This window comes from Colias philodice, chromosome 2 (genome assembly GCF_061535455.1).
Source record: "Colias philodice isolate Cphi_HAF_F1 chromosome 2, ilColPhil1 Martin Lab GWU primary, whole genome shotgun sequence".
Taxonomy (NCBI): domain Eukaryota; kingdom Metazoa; phylum Arthropoda; class Insecta; order Lepidoptera; family Pieridae; genus Colias; species Colias philodice.
In genome coordinates this window covers 10,994,035-11,009,566 of record NC_143087.1, presented here as the reverse complement: position 1 = coordinate 11,009,566, position 15,532 = coordinate 10,994,035, and the positions used below count along the sequence as shown (strand labels likewise).

Here is a 15,532-nt window from a genome sequence, read left to right as displayed (position 1 = left end):
AAATACAATTAGAAAAAATCAAATATCACTTATTTTTCCGTCCCGTATAGCTAGCTGCGCTCCGCGGTTTCACCCGCGTGGCTCTGCTCTTGTTGGTTTTAGCGTGATGATATATAGCCTATAGCCTTTCTCGATTAATGGGCTATCTAACACCGAAAGAATTTTTCAAATCGGACCGGTTCCTAAGACTAGCGCGTTCAAACAAACAAACAAACAAACTCTTCAGCTTTATAAAATTAGTATAGATTCTCAAAGGCCAACAAAACAATTGTCATGTTCCACGACGTTGCATTTGCTTATGGGCGGCGATGATCACTTAACATCAAGTGCAACGCCCTTTGCTGGTTGTCGTATAAAAATCTCATCCGTAGGTACGCTTAAATCGCAAAGAATGAAACAATTCAGTTATTCATTGGGTAGTCAATTAACTATTATTATAAATTCATATTTAATCGTTAAACCATGTGTGTAGTTGTTTAATACCCATACCTTACAGGAAAAGATAAAAACTTCAATTTCTGTCAGGCTGAAGTATTAGCATACTGTACATCAATATAGGAGTCTCAAAAAAATCCGTCTAGAACGAGGAAGCTGTAATATGATTGCGCTCAGGTGTGTACATTTTGAGTGTATTGCGGAAAGAGTTTCAGCGCTAAAATTCTGCTGGAGCTTTATGGAAAATCAAAAGAAAGTTAAAACACGTTCGATGATTGATGGTTTTTGGATTAGTAGTAAATATACAATGTTTGAAAGTGCTATTTTCTAAAATTGTTGTACCTACCTATTAAACCCTCTTCATAGTAACATTTTACATCATCTCCAAAAGTTTGCACTCATAATATAGTAGGTAGAGTATTAAAAAAAAACAATATGAAGTTATAAATATTAGTAGTTATTAGTAGGTATAACATCAGTGGGAATTTGTCTTCTGACTAGCATTAAGCTTTAAAAATAAAAAGATTCAACACATACCTACTTATAGAACCTATTTCAGTAGAGTGGGCACTACAAATTAGTTTTAATTTACAACAAATAAGTAGGTATGATTGCGCTCATTAGATTACAATCTGTCTCACCACATTCAATCATCAATGTTTTCGATTATAGCCTAAGTCCTTAGTTTTGTACAAGAAATAAAGCCGTTATAATAACAATGATCAGTTGATCACCATTATTACCCAATCGAAAAGTAAAAATAAGCAAATTACTTCCATGCGTCATCTTATCGCACCCGATCAGCATATCGCACGGTATAAATCATTATGTCGTAGCGTATTGGATTAAGATTTCCATGCCAGGCTTCATCTCGCGGAGTGACTCGATATTGATGCGGAATTTCCCGGGAGATATATGTAGTTGTACTTACTGTGCGTGTGGGAAATATCTTTTGCGTTTGCTTTGAAGAGATAATTCAAAGAGAAAGAATGAGGACCAATCAGCGCCATCTTGTTTGTGTAATTGGAATCTTCGGAAGATGTTAAACGCTAATGTGAAAGCACAGACTAAAAATAATATACTACGTATACAAATAATAGACTTATTTTAGACGATCTTTAACAGTGCAACGTATTTAAAAAATTACATAATATCGCAACATTTTATACGCCTCTTAAAGTTAATATGTTATTTAGAATGTCTACCGAGACAACAGATAATTTAATAAGGACAGTAAAACCCTATAGCTTCAGCCTTCAGCTAGGTTTTATAAAACAAAGAATAAGTATCTATGCCTAAAAATATAACCTATATTCAAAGAATTAACAAATTGTCACAACTTACGACAGAAGTTAATAATTGTCTATTTATGTCTTCTCGAAGTAGAAGCATATAAAGAAAAACAAAAGAACAGGTTCCACCGAGATTTGAACTCGGATCGCTGGATTCAGAGTCCAGAGTGCTAACCATTACACCATGGAACCGTGGAAGCTTTCTCTCAATTTTGTCTGCGTTTACTATTAGACATTTTGAGCCATTTTTAACATTTTATTTTCAAGACAAAGTATATTTTATGTTCCCTATGAATAACTCGTGTAAATACAAACAATAAAAACTATTAGCTGCAATCATATTTAGTTGTAGATCATTTTTTATCAGTAATAGAGATAATGTTAACATTTCAAGGTACTTCCCCATTATGCTAGGCGTCCATTAGAGGCGGATCGGGCCGGGCCGCATCGCAACGGGCCGTCTCTAATGGACGCGCTGTTTCTCCTGCGTCCACCTGTACGGGGCGCGGCGGACCGCCTAGGCGGATTTTATCTAACAGACGCTCGCCGCTTACATCCGCCTGCCTGCGTCCACTAGACGGGTCGGGGCGGGCCGGGCCGCAGGAAATCCGCCTGCGAAGCGATATCCGCCAATGCGTTGCGGCCCGCCCCGACCCGATCCGTCGCTAATGGACGATGTTTCATACAAAACATTGGCCGGCGTATTTTTGCGTTGCGATGCGGCCCGGCCCGATCCGCCTAGTGGACGCCTAGCATTAAACCTACAACTGAGAACTAAATTTTATACCTATTTTTTGTACCAACTTACTACCTACCTATTTAAAGTCAATTAAGTCGAGTGGAATATTAGTAGCTAATGGAACAAAATTGAAAATAGTTATCTTATTTGTAATTTTTATTACGGTTTTAGTCCATTAAAATTTTAATATGCACTTACATTTTTATAAAAGTGAAAAAAAAATTCCTTATCTCAACCGTCTTCTATACTTACCTAAGGTCCTTTAAAGTAATTTTAGTACCTGACCTGAAGGCCTGTTGACTGAGGACAATATTTTTTTTTTATATTTGTACAGCAATACAATAGCAAAACCATATAAAAGTTTCTAATCTCTGTTCCAAAACGAAACAACAGGCTCTACAGAGATCCATAACATACCTCCACAAAATACTATAGACCAAAAAGAAAGAGTTTAAAAAAAACAGAAGCCACCAATTCGTCCATCCATCGCCAGGACAATATTGGACGGAAGACAGATGGTACAAGTTGACGATAAAATATTCACACCACGAACCTTGTGCTCCAACAATCAGTCACTCTGGATAGAGCGATTTAATAAGACTTCCGAGTGAAAAGTATTGTGGCATTGTGAATAAATTATGTATGTTTTAACATGTTAACTGGTGAGATATGGGAAACTTAAGAAGTATATCTTTTGATTTACAAAGGTGAAAGGAGTGCTTACTGAAAATCTAAAGAAAATGTTTCTTTAGGCCTTGGACTTCTGACAGCATTAGGTTCGCACTTCGCATTCTATTCATTTTTCAATGTATCTATATCTTATCATACACTCGGTAATTGGTACCTGTTCAATTGAATTTGCTTATGGGCTGCTATGCTATGTAAATGGCTAGAGTTTTTGTTGTCAAGCCGCAAGCGCGATAAAAGCCTTAGCCTAAAACTATTATTAACACGGAAAATATGACATTTGAAGGCGTTTTCATTAAAGCTTTACTTAGATACTCGGAGATTTCAAGGCAGTCAGTTAAAAAGACTATTTATTCTCCACTAAAATACATTAGAAACCAGCTGCCTGGTTTGACAATTATTGCAAGGGGTGAAGGACAAATGATTTGCATGCGTCTGGAATGATCTATAAGTCTTCTTAATTTGTTTTTGTTTTTTCTTTAAACAAATTAGGCAACGGCTATAATTAAATAGAAGTCCGTGCAAGTTAATATATTTTTTCATAAATTTTTATTACCATTAAAAAATATAATTAAACGTCGATGTCGTCACAAATAACCCGTGTTACAGAAACTTGTACCTAACTTTTGCTGACGTGGGGATCTTTTTGGCATAATTATAATGTAAAATTTGTATTTTAACTGTTTATTTTCTTTACTGTATTTTTTTTTTTGTGCCAAATAAATGAAATGAATCGGACAAGATAATTGAATATTGCATCAATAATCTGTGGTATCAGGCAAACTGATCATAAGTCCATGATATTACTCAAATATATTATTTATTTATTTATTTATCATTTATTCAGGAAATTATTAATTCTTAAGACTAAACAATTTAAAAATACTTACTTACTTAAAAACTAAAATTACGTTGACATATAAAAAAATAAAAATAAAAAGCAATATTCCCTGAAAAGGTCTTGGCTCAGCACAATGCCATAGTTCTTTGAACCATGACGCTGGTATTCTGCCAAGACCCGTTCGAGGAAGTTCAGCGTACCAAACATAAATTAATATAATACTTATGTAGATAGTATGAAATAATAATATTTGTGTATATAATAGAAATAAAATATAGAAAATATGATTAAAGAAAAAACAAATACATAAAAGTGATATGAATAAAATAAAAATATAAATAAGATAATACATAAAATAACGATAGTGTGTAGAAATAAAACGTGAGAATATCATAGTAATAAAAAGAAAAGATTTCTCGTGGCAGCCCTAAGTCTGTGCGGTGTGGAGCGAAATACTTAAATATAAATCTATTTTTACTTTGTGTATCAAGTAAATGGGCTTTGTACAATTTTTTGAAAGAGTACTTTGAGCACACTTGTTTAATCGGCGGTGGGATATTGTTCCAGCACTTCGTCGCACAGTACTTAAAGCTACCACGGAAAGCTCGCGATCGATGCCGAGGGACGGACAGTGCATTAATTGCGCTCCTTACTGGATTCCGACCATGATCTTTCCTCCATCTTAATTTTTGGTACAGATAAGAAGGACACTTGGATTTGAACAGATCAAAAAGTAGACAAGCCAAATATAGATCTTGTCTACCTTTCATGTTAAGCATTTTGGCGGAGTTTAAGAAAGGGCGTTAAAGTTATTAAGTAATATTTACATCCATCTCACTATAAAATTGACATTTAAACCGTATTCAACCCGACTCCTGTCCATACTGAAATTCCCTGTTCAGATATTGGCAAAAACAATATTTTATGCCAATCGCTAAGCGGCCCATCTCAAATGTATGCCTGAAGATGTGACTTCGGGTTACGGCATACACGATATATGGTAAGAAGACGGGTCTGAACATTTCTTTAAAAATAATTAAATATAACTAGTACGATGTGAATCATAAATGTGGTTTAAGGAATGTAGGGAAACGTATCAACCTTACCATGATTTTCAAAATCTTTTGATGTAAATACGCTGTTATGGCAGGAATTTCATACATAACAAGGCAACACATATAAAAAGGCAAGTAATCGATATCACTTTTTGACTAAATATTTCGATAAAACAATAAGAAAAAAAGACGTGTGGCACTCGAGGACTGCCGCGGTAAAGCTATTGCATAGCATGCCTTCAAGCCACACCTCCGTGCCCGTCGGAGTGGGGAGCGTGAGGTTTTTTCGTTACGGAATTTCTGGATTCGGTCCCCGCGCTCAAGGCCCGCGATAGAAGCTATGCAATAGCTTAAAAAAATCTAAAAAGTATTTACTATAATTAATACGGTGTCTTTCTCACATAGGCATTTTTTTATTATAATTATGTGAACGCTCTTGCTTTCTGCTTGATTTTTTATCCCCATATCAGTCTTGAGACAACAACCACACGTTCACCCCAAAATATTTCAAAGCATCACATTAAATATTGACAAAATAAAAATGTAGAAGACATTCGGACGTGAGCGTTATGTCGACGTCGGATAACCGCTTGAGGACCGTTCCATTTTCAAACGGTTTCCCGCCAATAAATATATTATCGAGTTACAATGCGCGGGGGAGTTGCCATTTAGAAAAAAACTATTTTGATATGTTGACTCCTGTGGTTGACTCCGTAACTTTTTAGTTTTTGGTGCAATTCACTTTTTATATTGTAGCGCAGGTAATATTCATTTTTATCATATTTTGCAAATTCATTTTTTTTAATTTGCTGCTATTGTGTTCGCAATGAAAAACGACAGAAAATATTTTGAAAGAAATAACACCGTACCATAAATAGTTTTTCTAACTTTCTTTAACCTTTCGAAGCTCTGAAGAGAAGACCTTATAATAAGTGTAAATCGTAATAGTTAATACCCGCCTAATGGAATATTTTTATATCAGATATTCATTAAAAAAATAGTTGACTTGCTTTAAAATACGGCAGTAATTTGCTAATTTGTTGAATAATTTTGTCAAAATTTATGTACATGACCAGATAAACTTGAATCAATGGATCCAAAATTTCGACATGCTTTAACACGGTTCCATGGTGTAATGGTTAGCACTCTGGACTCTGAATCCAGCGATCCGAGTTCAAATCTCGGTGGAACCTGTTCTTATGTTATTTTTATTACACATTAATAATTATTAATTTTGATTTCTTATTTTATTCGTTTTAGTTCTTATGTTCACGTTTAGTTGGATTTTGTCCATTTTTATACTTCATAGTTCTTTTAAATTTTTCGTAAAAACAATTCGTTAAAAATATTTTATGAGCTAAGTGCAAAATAAAATTTTTAAATGTCATCAATCAAAATTGTATGTCAGAGCCTGTAAGCTGTCAGAAACTACCTAGGCCGTTTTCAATTATAGGCATGGACTAATAAATCAAGATTATAGGTAGGAATCCATATGCATTCCTATTGCAGAACACCGTCAACTGTCCCAAATACATACCATCAAAGCATTACATAAAATTAATTAACAACAACGCGACAACTAGTTTCCTAGATTTCACTGAACAAAAAGCTAAATATGTAGTTAGTATCCATTAATATTGTAACAGAAACACCGAAACGTAATGCCGCGCCTGTGGCATCAACTGATTAATTTAATTAAAAAAGTAACTCTTTCGTTAGCATCGCCCGGGGACCGCGTGGCGTGTTTACGGGTTGGAAAAATCTATGTGAGCCAAGCTAAACTAAAGTCTAAAACATAGTTTAAAAACAGTGTTTAATTAACCATAGTAATTTTGTAACGGAATTGGTTACAGCGCCATCTGGTAAGACGCGTGTGAAACGTGTTCGGGTGCGAGGGTGTGGCACTCTGAGATAATTTTATGATGTGTCCCGAGATGGTATGGCATTATGCTCATTACCAACATATATTAGTACATATATATTTATTTTTTCATTGCTTAATATTGCATGCTTTGTATTCATTGCATTCGATGCATTCTTTATTTGAATCACTAATTTGTTCCCTCATAACAAAAAAATGAGAACATGACATACCTAATAATAATTGTGTTGAGTATAATAATTGTTATTGTATTCAATCATTTATCATAGAATAGGTACTAGTTAAATGCCCAATATACCTATAATAAAAAAACTACCTACTCACTTCAATTCCAAAAATGTCAAAACTTTTATTTGGCACCCAAATGCTTCACCAAATACCTATTACCTACCTCAAAATACGTAAACTAAAAAATTATGTACCTGTAGCGTAGTGTAATGCAATTAATATTATATGGGTAGTATTTAAACGAGTGACTGTAAATTAAAGTTTTAGTTAACAAAAATAATAAATTGGGGTAACAGAATTAATAAGTGAGCGACTGACTGCGAGCGATGAAAAATTAATAGATCAGCAACTAACAAACATTCATTTGCGTTACATAAAATACAAAATGAGCAGCTTCATAATATTTGAGCGACCTAATATTAATTGTTTGAATGACAAAATTACGTCTTGTATTATAATCATTATTTGGCATATGATTTATTTATACTGAGTGGCATTTTATCTTAATCGAGGTATTTCGAATAGAAAAATCACTTTGAAAAATACTATAATGGACAGAGTAGTTACTATCAGTTCAATTTGTTTTTGAAAGTTTTATCAAATAACTATTTGAACAATTTATTTTAGTGTTTTTAGTCGCTCTAGATGAGCGTAAATTTAGTCGCTCACTTAGTAATCTATTCGCTCAACTAGTAATTTAGTCGCTCATATAGTAATGTAATCACACAGTTAGAATTCTAATATATCAAATGGATTAATCACAATCCTCCTTTAGTACGCTCAATCTGTATTTTATTATCAACTATTATTCGTTGCTTGTTTAGTTTATTTGTCGATTACTCAAATTCATACCGCTCAAGTTATTAAATCAGTATCTCATAATCAGTCGCTCACTTTATTTTCAGTCGCTCGTTTTATTATTCCCCATATTATATGTACTGTTAACTGTAGTTTAAAAAACAACCCATTAACCCGCAGCCATGTCACCCAGCCTAACCCTTCCGCGCTGATCGTTATCACCTGTACATCACGACCCAAAGTACATTACTAGTGAATTATTATTTCTGATTAATAAATTGTGTGTCCCTCAAGACCGGGCCGGTACCACGGTCGCGTCAATTATGAAATTTGATGCGTTTTCATTAAACTTTACGGGGCCCAAGAGGCCAGAGCCTTAGTGGGTTAAGGCTTGACACATTTAGGGTTAGTTTTTGGGCGGGGTAATGAAAATAATATATGTATATCAGCTTTTGCCGGTAAAATAATAACATGCTATAAATGTACGTTTGATTACTCTGAATTAAGTATCATAAGTTTAATACTCAGAATACAGAACAAACTGTTTGTTCTGTATTCTGAGGTTTAATACTACTCTAGAACAGTTGTTATTCAGTGGGAAATAAATAATCTGTCATTGAAAAATATATAGACTATTATAGGTGAGGTTGAAATAATCTGTAATCTAAGGAATTAACACGCTTACCTTACAATTTCTTTAATTAAGTTAACCTATTTTATAAAAAAGGTTAGATACTTTATTAGTTTTTTCTAGACCACGTTGATTAAATTGGCATACATATAGAAAAATGTAAACACCAATAGATCTTAATTTTGGAAACCTTATTTCAAGGTTCCATGGTGTAATGGTTAGCACTCTGGACTTTGAATCCAGCGATCCGAGTTCAAATCTCGGTGGAACCTATGTTTTGTTTTCTTTTTTTATTTGATTAATTTAATTATTAATGTACAATTATGACACAAAATTAATTATCTTTGCCTTATTACTGAAAATATTTTTTTCAATATTTTTTAACAAAAATTTTATGGTTTTTCTAAATGAAACAAAAGTAAAACATACAAAAAATTCATTAATTGTTTTAATCAAATAAAATATTTAATAATATCTTTGAGAAATCCAGAGCCGGTCTGATTTGTAGAACGTTAGAGCTCGTTTAACTTGTAAAAAATATAAATATTATATATAAATTTTACCTTAAAATAAAATTTGTATTATGTTTCCTAAGACGTCCGTAGTCCATTATGGGAGAGAGTACATCGCCTTTTTCCCCGTGAAGTCGCTAGATGGTGCTAGTTTTAAGCCCGTCACGTGGTACCGCCGCCAGCGCTGCGAGTGGTGGGGGACAAAACTCACCACAGTCCCAGCAAGCCACCAGAAATATTCTCATTGTTCGTCTCATAAATGATACGGAATGAATGGTGCAAAAATAACACCAGGAAGACCTTATCTGGACTACGGACGTCTTAGGAAACATAATACAAATTTTATTTTAAGGTAAAATTTATATATTATGTGTTCCGTTTGACGTCCGTAGTCCATTATGAGAGAGTTGTTTGATATCTCCTGGTGGCTTGATAAATAAGATGCAACAATGTGATAGAGTAATGCCCCAAAAAACTTATATACATCCTATAAACAAAGTATATAATGTATAAAATCATGACTTTGATAATTATTGAAAATTTGTCTCAATACCATGCATAAAATACATCCATAAATATACTACAAGTATATCTTGTCAACATTTTAATCAGTATAATATGCACATAAACCTGAGTAGGCTGAAAAATCTCGATTGTGATTACTAATGACTTCTATTTTGATTAGTATTAGATACACTACGACAATAATATAATAATAATTCCACCCTGTGGCGGAAAGACGGGGGTTCGAATCCCACCTTGTGATCGAATTTATTATATTCTTTAAAAATTTGTAAGTAAATAATAATGTTTATAAACATATCTAGATATAACTAGATATTTCTCCAAACAGATTGATGATGCTACTATAACTATGTAACATTACCCAGATTTCAAACTTGACTCTAAAAGAGCTCACTTTACCCTGCCACCTATGATAGCCGCTGTAGCTGGTCTCACCGGATGCTGTGTAGTAATAAACAGATTAGTCAGAGAACCTCTTATGGATTGGAACATGCGCTTGAAACTGGATTCATATTTACATAATATGTGACAATAATTTAGCTAACTTGCAGAATGCGAGGTAAACGCGTCTTCACTCTCGACCCATTGTTTCGAATTGCAATGTAAACAGGAATAAATAGAGAACACGTCCAAAAGCTAATAACAGTATAGTAGCGGCGCGTTAATAAATGCAAACAATTTTTATTAATTTTATAAATCACAAAGTTAAATAATTATTTTTTGACGTGACAACGTCTTAAATTAGGTTGCGACTGGGAGTCACTTATGAAAAAGTGTAACGCTCGGTAACGTTACGATGAGTCACCGAACGAGAGAGAGGCCCGCGGTCTGCCGCGCGCGCAGCACATAAATATTCTACCGAGAAAAAGACGTTGTCACGTAAAATCTTCGCCCGTAAAACCGACTTTACAGGCAACCATTTTTTTTTATTATGCTGATTTATTTTAAAAATATCTCGATAAGAGTTTTTGAATAACCTTCCTTGCCTTCCGGATTTGTAATTTTGAAAGATTTGTTCTAGCTAAGGAAATACCCTAAGGTAATGTTTGCTTAAATGATCAGATGAAATTTTAATATAATTTTATTTTAATACAAACCGACTGATTTTATGTATAAGAATAGTGTACTAAACCGTCAGTTATACATAATTTAGCTAAGTATTTAGCATCCTTTTATAGCCTGGTCAGTAGCCACCAGCAGTCTATGTATGTTTATTTTTTTAAGCTGTCCATCAAGGTGTACAACAGGTTGACCTATTCAAAATGAGTCATACTTTCAGCTGTAGGTTCTGTATTTGCGTTGGAGCTGAACCTGTGCGTGTTTGTCAGTGAACGATTAAGAGGACTTATCCTGATAGTAGCACGCCTCTTGAGGTCTGGGTGCAAAGAGGGTTTCTTCCACTTGGGTACTATTATAATGAACTCGAGGCAATAGAGCCGGTTGTTTAAGACTGTCTTACTTGAAATAACGTAAGCTGTTTGAGCTGTGATTAAAATTTATTTGTAGAATTCCCAGAGGGGAAATGCTCAAATTCAGAGGAATGGAAATGTTTGTGTCGACTGTTCGAGCACGTTGTAGTAGGAGCCGGTGCAATTGCGCGAGAATTCGGCTTCCTAGCTGTACAGCCCTAGAAGGTTGTGAAGTGTTCAAACGTTCAAACTAATAACTCTTGTCAAAGAGATTTCGTTCTGCCTTTGAATGAATTTTTTTACTACCTCGACAGTCAAGATTAGGAAAGCTATTACTGCAAACATTTCAATGGTACTGGGTCCAAGATCCTTTCATTCACTGCCAAGACTATCCTGTGAATTAGGTACGGCTGGTAGATATTATACTTGTTTTTTTTTTTTCACTTACTTGCTTTTAAAATATGTTTTTGAACTAGATCTTTAACAAGAGCGGCAGTTCATTCTTCCCCGGAGGGAGACAAAGGTTTCAAAGTTGATTAGCCCAAAGAGGCGTTCCTGTAGCGCTGTGGCGTGTGTCAGTACATCCTTCCCCGGAGGGTAATAAAACTTGCAACGATGTCAAACCTTGATAGGCGTTCCTGTGGCGCTGCAGCGTGCGTAAGTGCTTCCATCCCCGGAGGGTGATGAAGGTTTCAAAATAAAAGGCCTGAGAGGCGTTCCTGTACCGCTGCAGCGTGCTGCGCCACTGCATCCATCCCCGGAGGGTGATGGAGGTTGCAAAAATAATAATAAGCCCGTGGGGCGTTCCTGTAGCGCTGCAGCGTGTTCCAGTGCATCCTTACCCGGAGGGTGATAGAGGTTGCAAAAGTGATAAGCCTGTGAGGCGTTTCTGTAGCGCTGCAGCGTGCGCCAGTGCATCCTTCCCCGGAGGGTGATGAAGGTTGCAAAGGTAATAAGCCCCGAGAGGCGTTCCCTTGGCGCTATAGCATGCGGCACTGCATCCTTCCCCGGAGGGTGATGAAGGTTGCAAAGTTGAGAAACCCTAAGAGGTGGTATGCCTGCTTGAGGGACCAACTGCCTGCTATTAAGCCTGTTTTTAGGCACTGACACTTTCAATTTAATTTCCATCGCCAATTTCAAATTTGCTTCCGTGCTCCAAACCATTCGTAGAAAATCTTAGCAACGCTCGGGTGTCAGAATAGATTCTATCGGATTGATATTCCAAAGTAGGTTAGAGACGAACTTTATTTCGAATTGAATTGAGTTGAATTGCAATTCCAAAGTCTCTGCAAGCCAATCAATTGACGAATTGTGCGGAATAATGAAACAATATAACATATGTAAATTTTTCACATTTCTTGCAAAATAAATCATTTCATTTCATTTCATTTCGTTTCAATGTGGTTGGTGTACATGCTGTTCTGGTGAACGCAAATCATTGCCCATGTAAATCACCAAGTAAAGGCCACAGTCCCTTGGTTCTTCAGCAGTCCAGTTTGTGACTGTTGCAAACATTCTTTGAGCTGACGCTAGCCCGAAGGGCTGATACGTTATCTTAAGTAATTGACCTTCGTTTATGATGTATTTATAGTAATTATAATATCGATATGGTATACAATAGTTATACAAGGATATAGGAGGCGTCGATACGTACGGGTAGTCGATAGCCTCGCAAATACAAAATTTTTTGTTGAGTATGTCATGTTACAGTTAACAGTGGGTGTGAAATTGAAAATTACTCTGTATTTGCAGAACTTGCTTTTCTTAATTATGAAAAGGGGTGATTAATAATAGTCATGGTGTTCGTTTGACGAACCCCTGATTTTCAATAGTGACTTGAATCTTCAAAGACATAAAGTATGATGTGAGAGTTAAAGAATAAATAAGTATTATTACTTCTTATGTGAAAACTATGGCTGGTTTTCGAATTACATGGTAATTGAGGGTGACGAGATTAATTTGAGCTTTTATTTGTTGAAAATCTCCCCCCCCCCCTTTTTTATTCTTTTGGTGTTTCCTTTTGTATTCATGAAATGATTTGAAACGACTTAAAAAGTCGATCTTAATGGTTATTGAATGTACTGGTAAAAACTGATTGTGACGAGTTTTAAACCAACTTATCAAATCTGCCTATCTGCATATGCTACTAATCATGTTAGTAAGTTAAAAATTCTTTCCACAGCGGGAGGAATTTTATATGACTTTAAACTTATCAATAATCCCCTTCAAAGCATCTCTATTAATTCTTAAGTTTATTTGTATAGAGAATAGAAGTCGCATTTAAATTTAGCAGTAATTAGGCACAGAGTCGCGGACTAATTTAATGCGTCAGGCAAAAATTATTAATAAATTTGTAAGAATTCGTAATAATTTACCTATTTCTATTGTGCTTACAAGATATAGGCAACTACATTCTACTTGATTCGACTCGTATCGGATGAATTTTCTAATCCAACGAGATTAAGAATTCGTTTTTGATATTTACCCTCAATTCGGAAAAGGAAGGCACAATTCACATACATTTAGAATGTCCGCGTAGCGAATACGATTCAAGGAGGAATAAAATCAAAAGATCGAAACACGTTTCGAATCTGCTTTCGGCAATTAATATACTATCTTAAAACCGATATTTGTGAAAATAGGTTATCTAACGCGTAACATCCAGTAATAACCATGAACGTTGAAAGATTTTTATTGAAATCATCGTAAATCACGTATAATGTATTAATAACATGACTCACCGTGTTGAGACAAAATCTCAAACCTGCACACGAGCGGCTGAACGCGCGCTGGCGGCGCCATACACGCTGCGGCGGCTCCTCGTCGTCGCTGGACCCCGAACAAGAAGAACTCAGCTCGAAACACGTAGAAAACGCGCTGTTAAGACGCTCGACACGATTCAGTAGGCCCTTGGCCTGCGCTATAGACTTATGGTCGCGATGCCACGCTCGTGGTTGCAGATTTATACTTCAAATAAATCCGATTTTCGTTATTCGTTTGAAATAACGATAACGCAGGTAACACTTGAATATTCATTTCACTATGAAACGTAACGGACTTAAATAAAAACTATTTAAAAAGAAAAAACTGAACTTTCTACTTCAATCTCGAAAGTTCGTATAAAATTATTATTTAAATTTAAATTATGTATATATGTAATTTAAAATACAGTATTTTAAAATTACATATAATCTAACGACTTGCGTACGGTTTGAAAAACGACGCAACAATGAGAATATTTCTGGTGGCTTGCTGGGACTGTGGTGAGTTTTGTCCCCCACCACTCGCAGCGCTGGCGGCGGTACCACGTGACGGGCTTAAAACTAGCACCATCTAGCGACTTCACGGGGAAAAAGGCGATGTACTCTCTCCCATAATGGACTACGGACGTCAAACGGAACACATAATACCTAGTTACCTATAACTACAAAATCCTACTACTAGGTATTATAAAGGCGAAAGTTTGTAAGTATGGATGTATGGATGTTTGTTACTCTTTCACGTAAAAACTACTGAATGGATTTGAATGAAACTTTACCACAATATAGCTTATACATCAGAATAACACAGGTTTTATCCCGGAAATATTACGGGAACGGGAACTATGCGGGTTTTCCTTTGAAAACGCGGGCGAAGCCGCGGGCGGAAATCTAGTATGCTATCTAAAAACCTTAGAGGAATAAGAATAACCGTAACAGTGGTAGGTATAACACTACATAATTTGGTTTTAAATCTGCCGCAGCCATTAATTCTAAGAAGAGGAGCATAGGTTATTGTTTCATCGAGGATCCATCAAACTCGTACACGAAATTTTAGAATAACCGGTTCTACGAAATCTCAATACAATCTACTCACTTAAGAATACTTGACCCAAAACGATGTTATTCTACCAGGGTATGCCCCGTCATTGACCTGGTTTTACTTGAGAATTATCACCTTAACTTTAACCTTAGAAAAACCGTAATATATAGTATAGGTATCGGAGGTACTTCCCCAGTAGTTCCGGTCATATGAGCTAATGACCTTAGCTTTCAGGTAGCAAACCGCGCACGTTTTTTTTATAAATTAGAATGTTGTTGCAAATAATGGCATTCATCTAGCACTTCCTGCAATTAGAAAACATAATAAAACAAAATGAGACAAACGTGCATCAAGTCTATATTGAAATTTGAAAATTGAAATATGTACTAGCTGTGTCCCGCGGTTTTACTTGCATTGCTCCGCTCCTATTGGTCTTAGCGTGATGATATATTATAGCCTACAGCCTTCCTGGATAAATGGACTATCTAACAGTGAAATAATTTTTCATATCGGACCCGTAGTTCCTGAGATTAGTACGTTCAAGCAAACAAAAGTTTGTTTGTCACTTCAGCTTTATAATTTTATAATATTAGTAGCGATATTAGTATAGAATAACAACCACTAAAATATATTCAAATTCAAGAATTCATCTATTATTGTCGAGCCAATTTAATAGGCAACATTTGACGTCTATCAA

General features: G+C 35.4%; 1 long non-coding RNA gene and 3 other non-coding genes across 4 annotated transcripts in view; 3 read left to right on the top strand and 1 right to left on the bottom strand.

The window, feature by feature from the left end:
• LOC149490773 (uncharacterized) overlaps positions 1 to 15,532 on the top strand; it is an 819,148-nt gene that overhangs the window by 740,589 nt on the left and 63,027 nt on the right. The gene's annotated exons all lie outside the window — the stretch shown is intronic.
• TRNAQ-CUG (transfer RNA glutamine (anticodon CUG)) lies at positions 1,848 to 1,919 on the bottom strand. Its single transcript has one exon. It is a non-coding gene; the product is annotated as a tRNA-Gln (tRNA).
• TRNAQ-CUG (transfer RNA glutamine (anticodon CUG)) lies at positions 6,171 to 6,242 on the top strand. The gene has a single exon. It is a non-coding gene; the product is annotated as a tRNA-Gln (tRNA).
• Positions 8,789 to 8,860, top strand: TRNAQ-UUG (transfer RNA glutamine (anticodon UUG)). The gene has a single exon. It is a non-coding gene; the product is annotated as a tRNA-Gln (tRNA).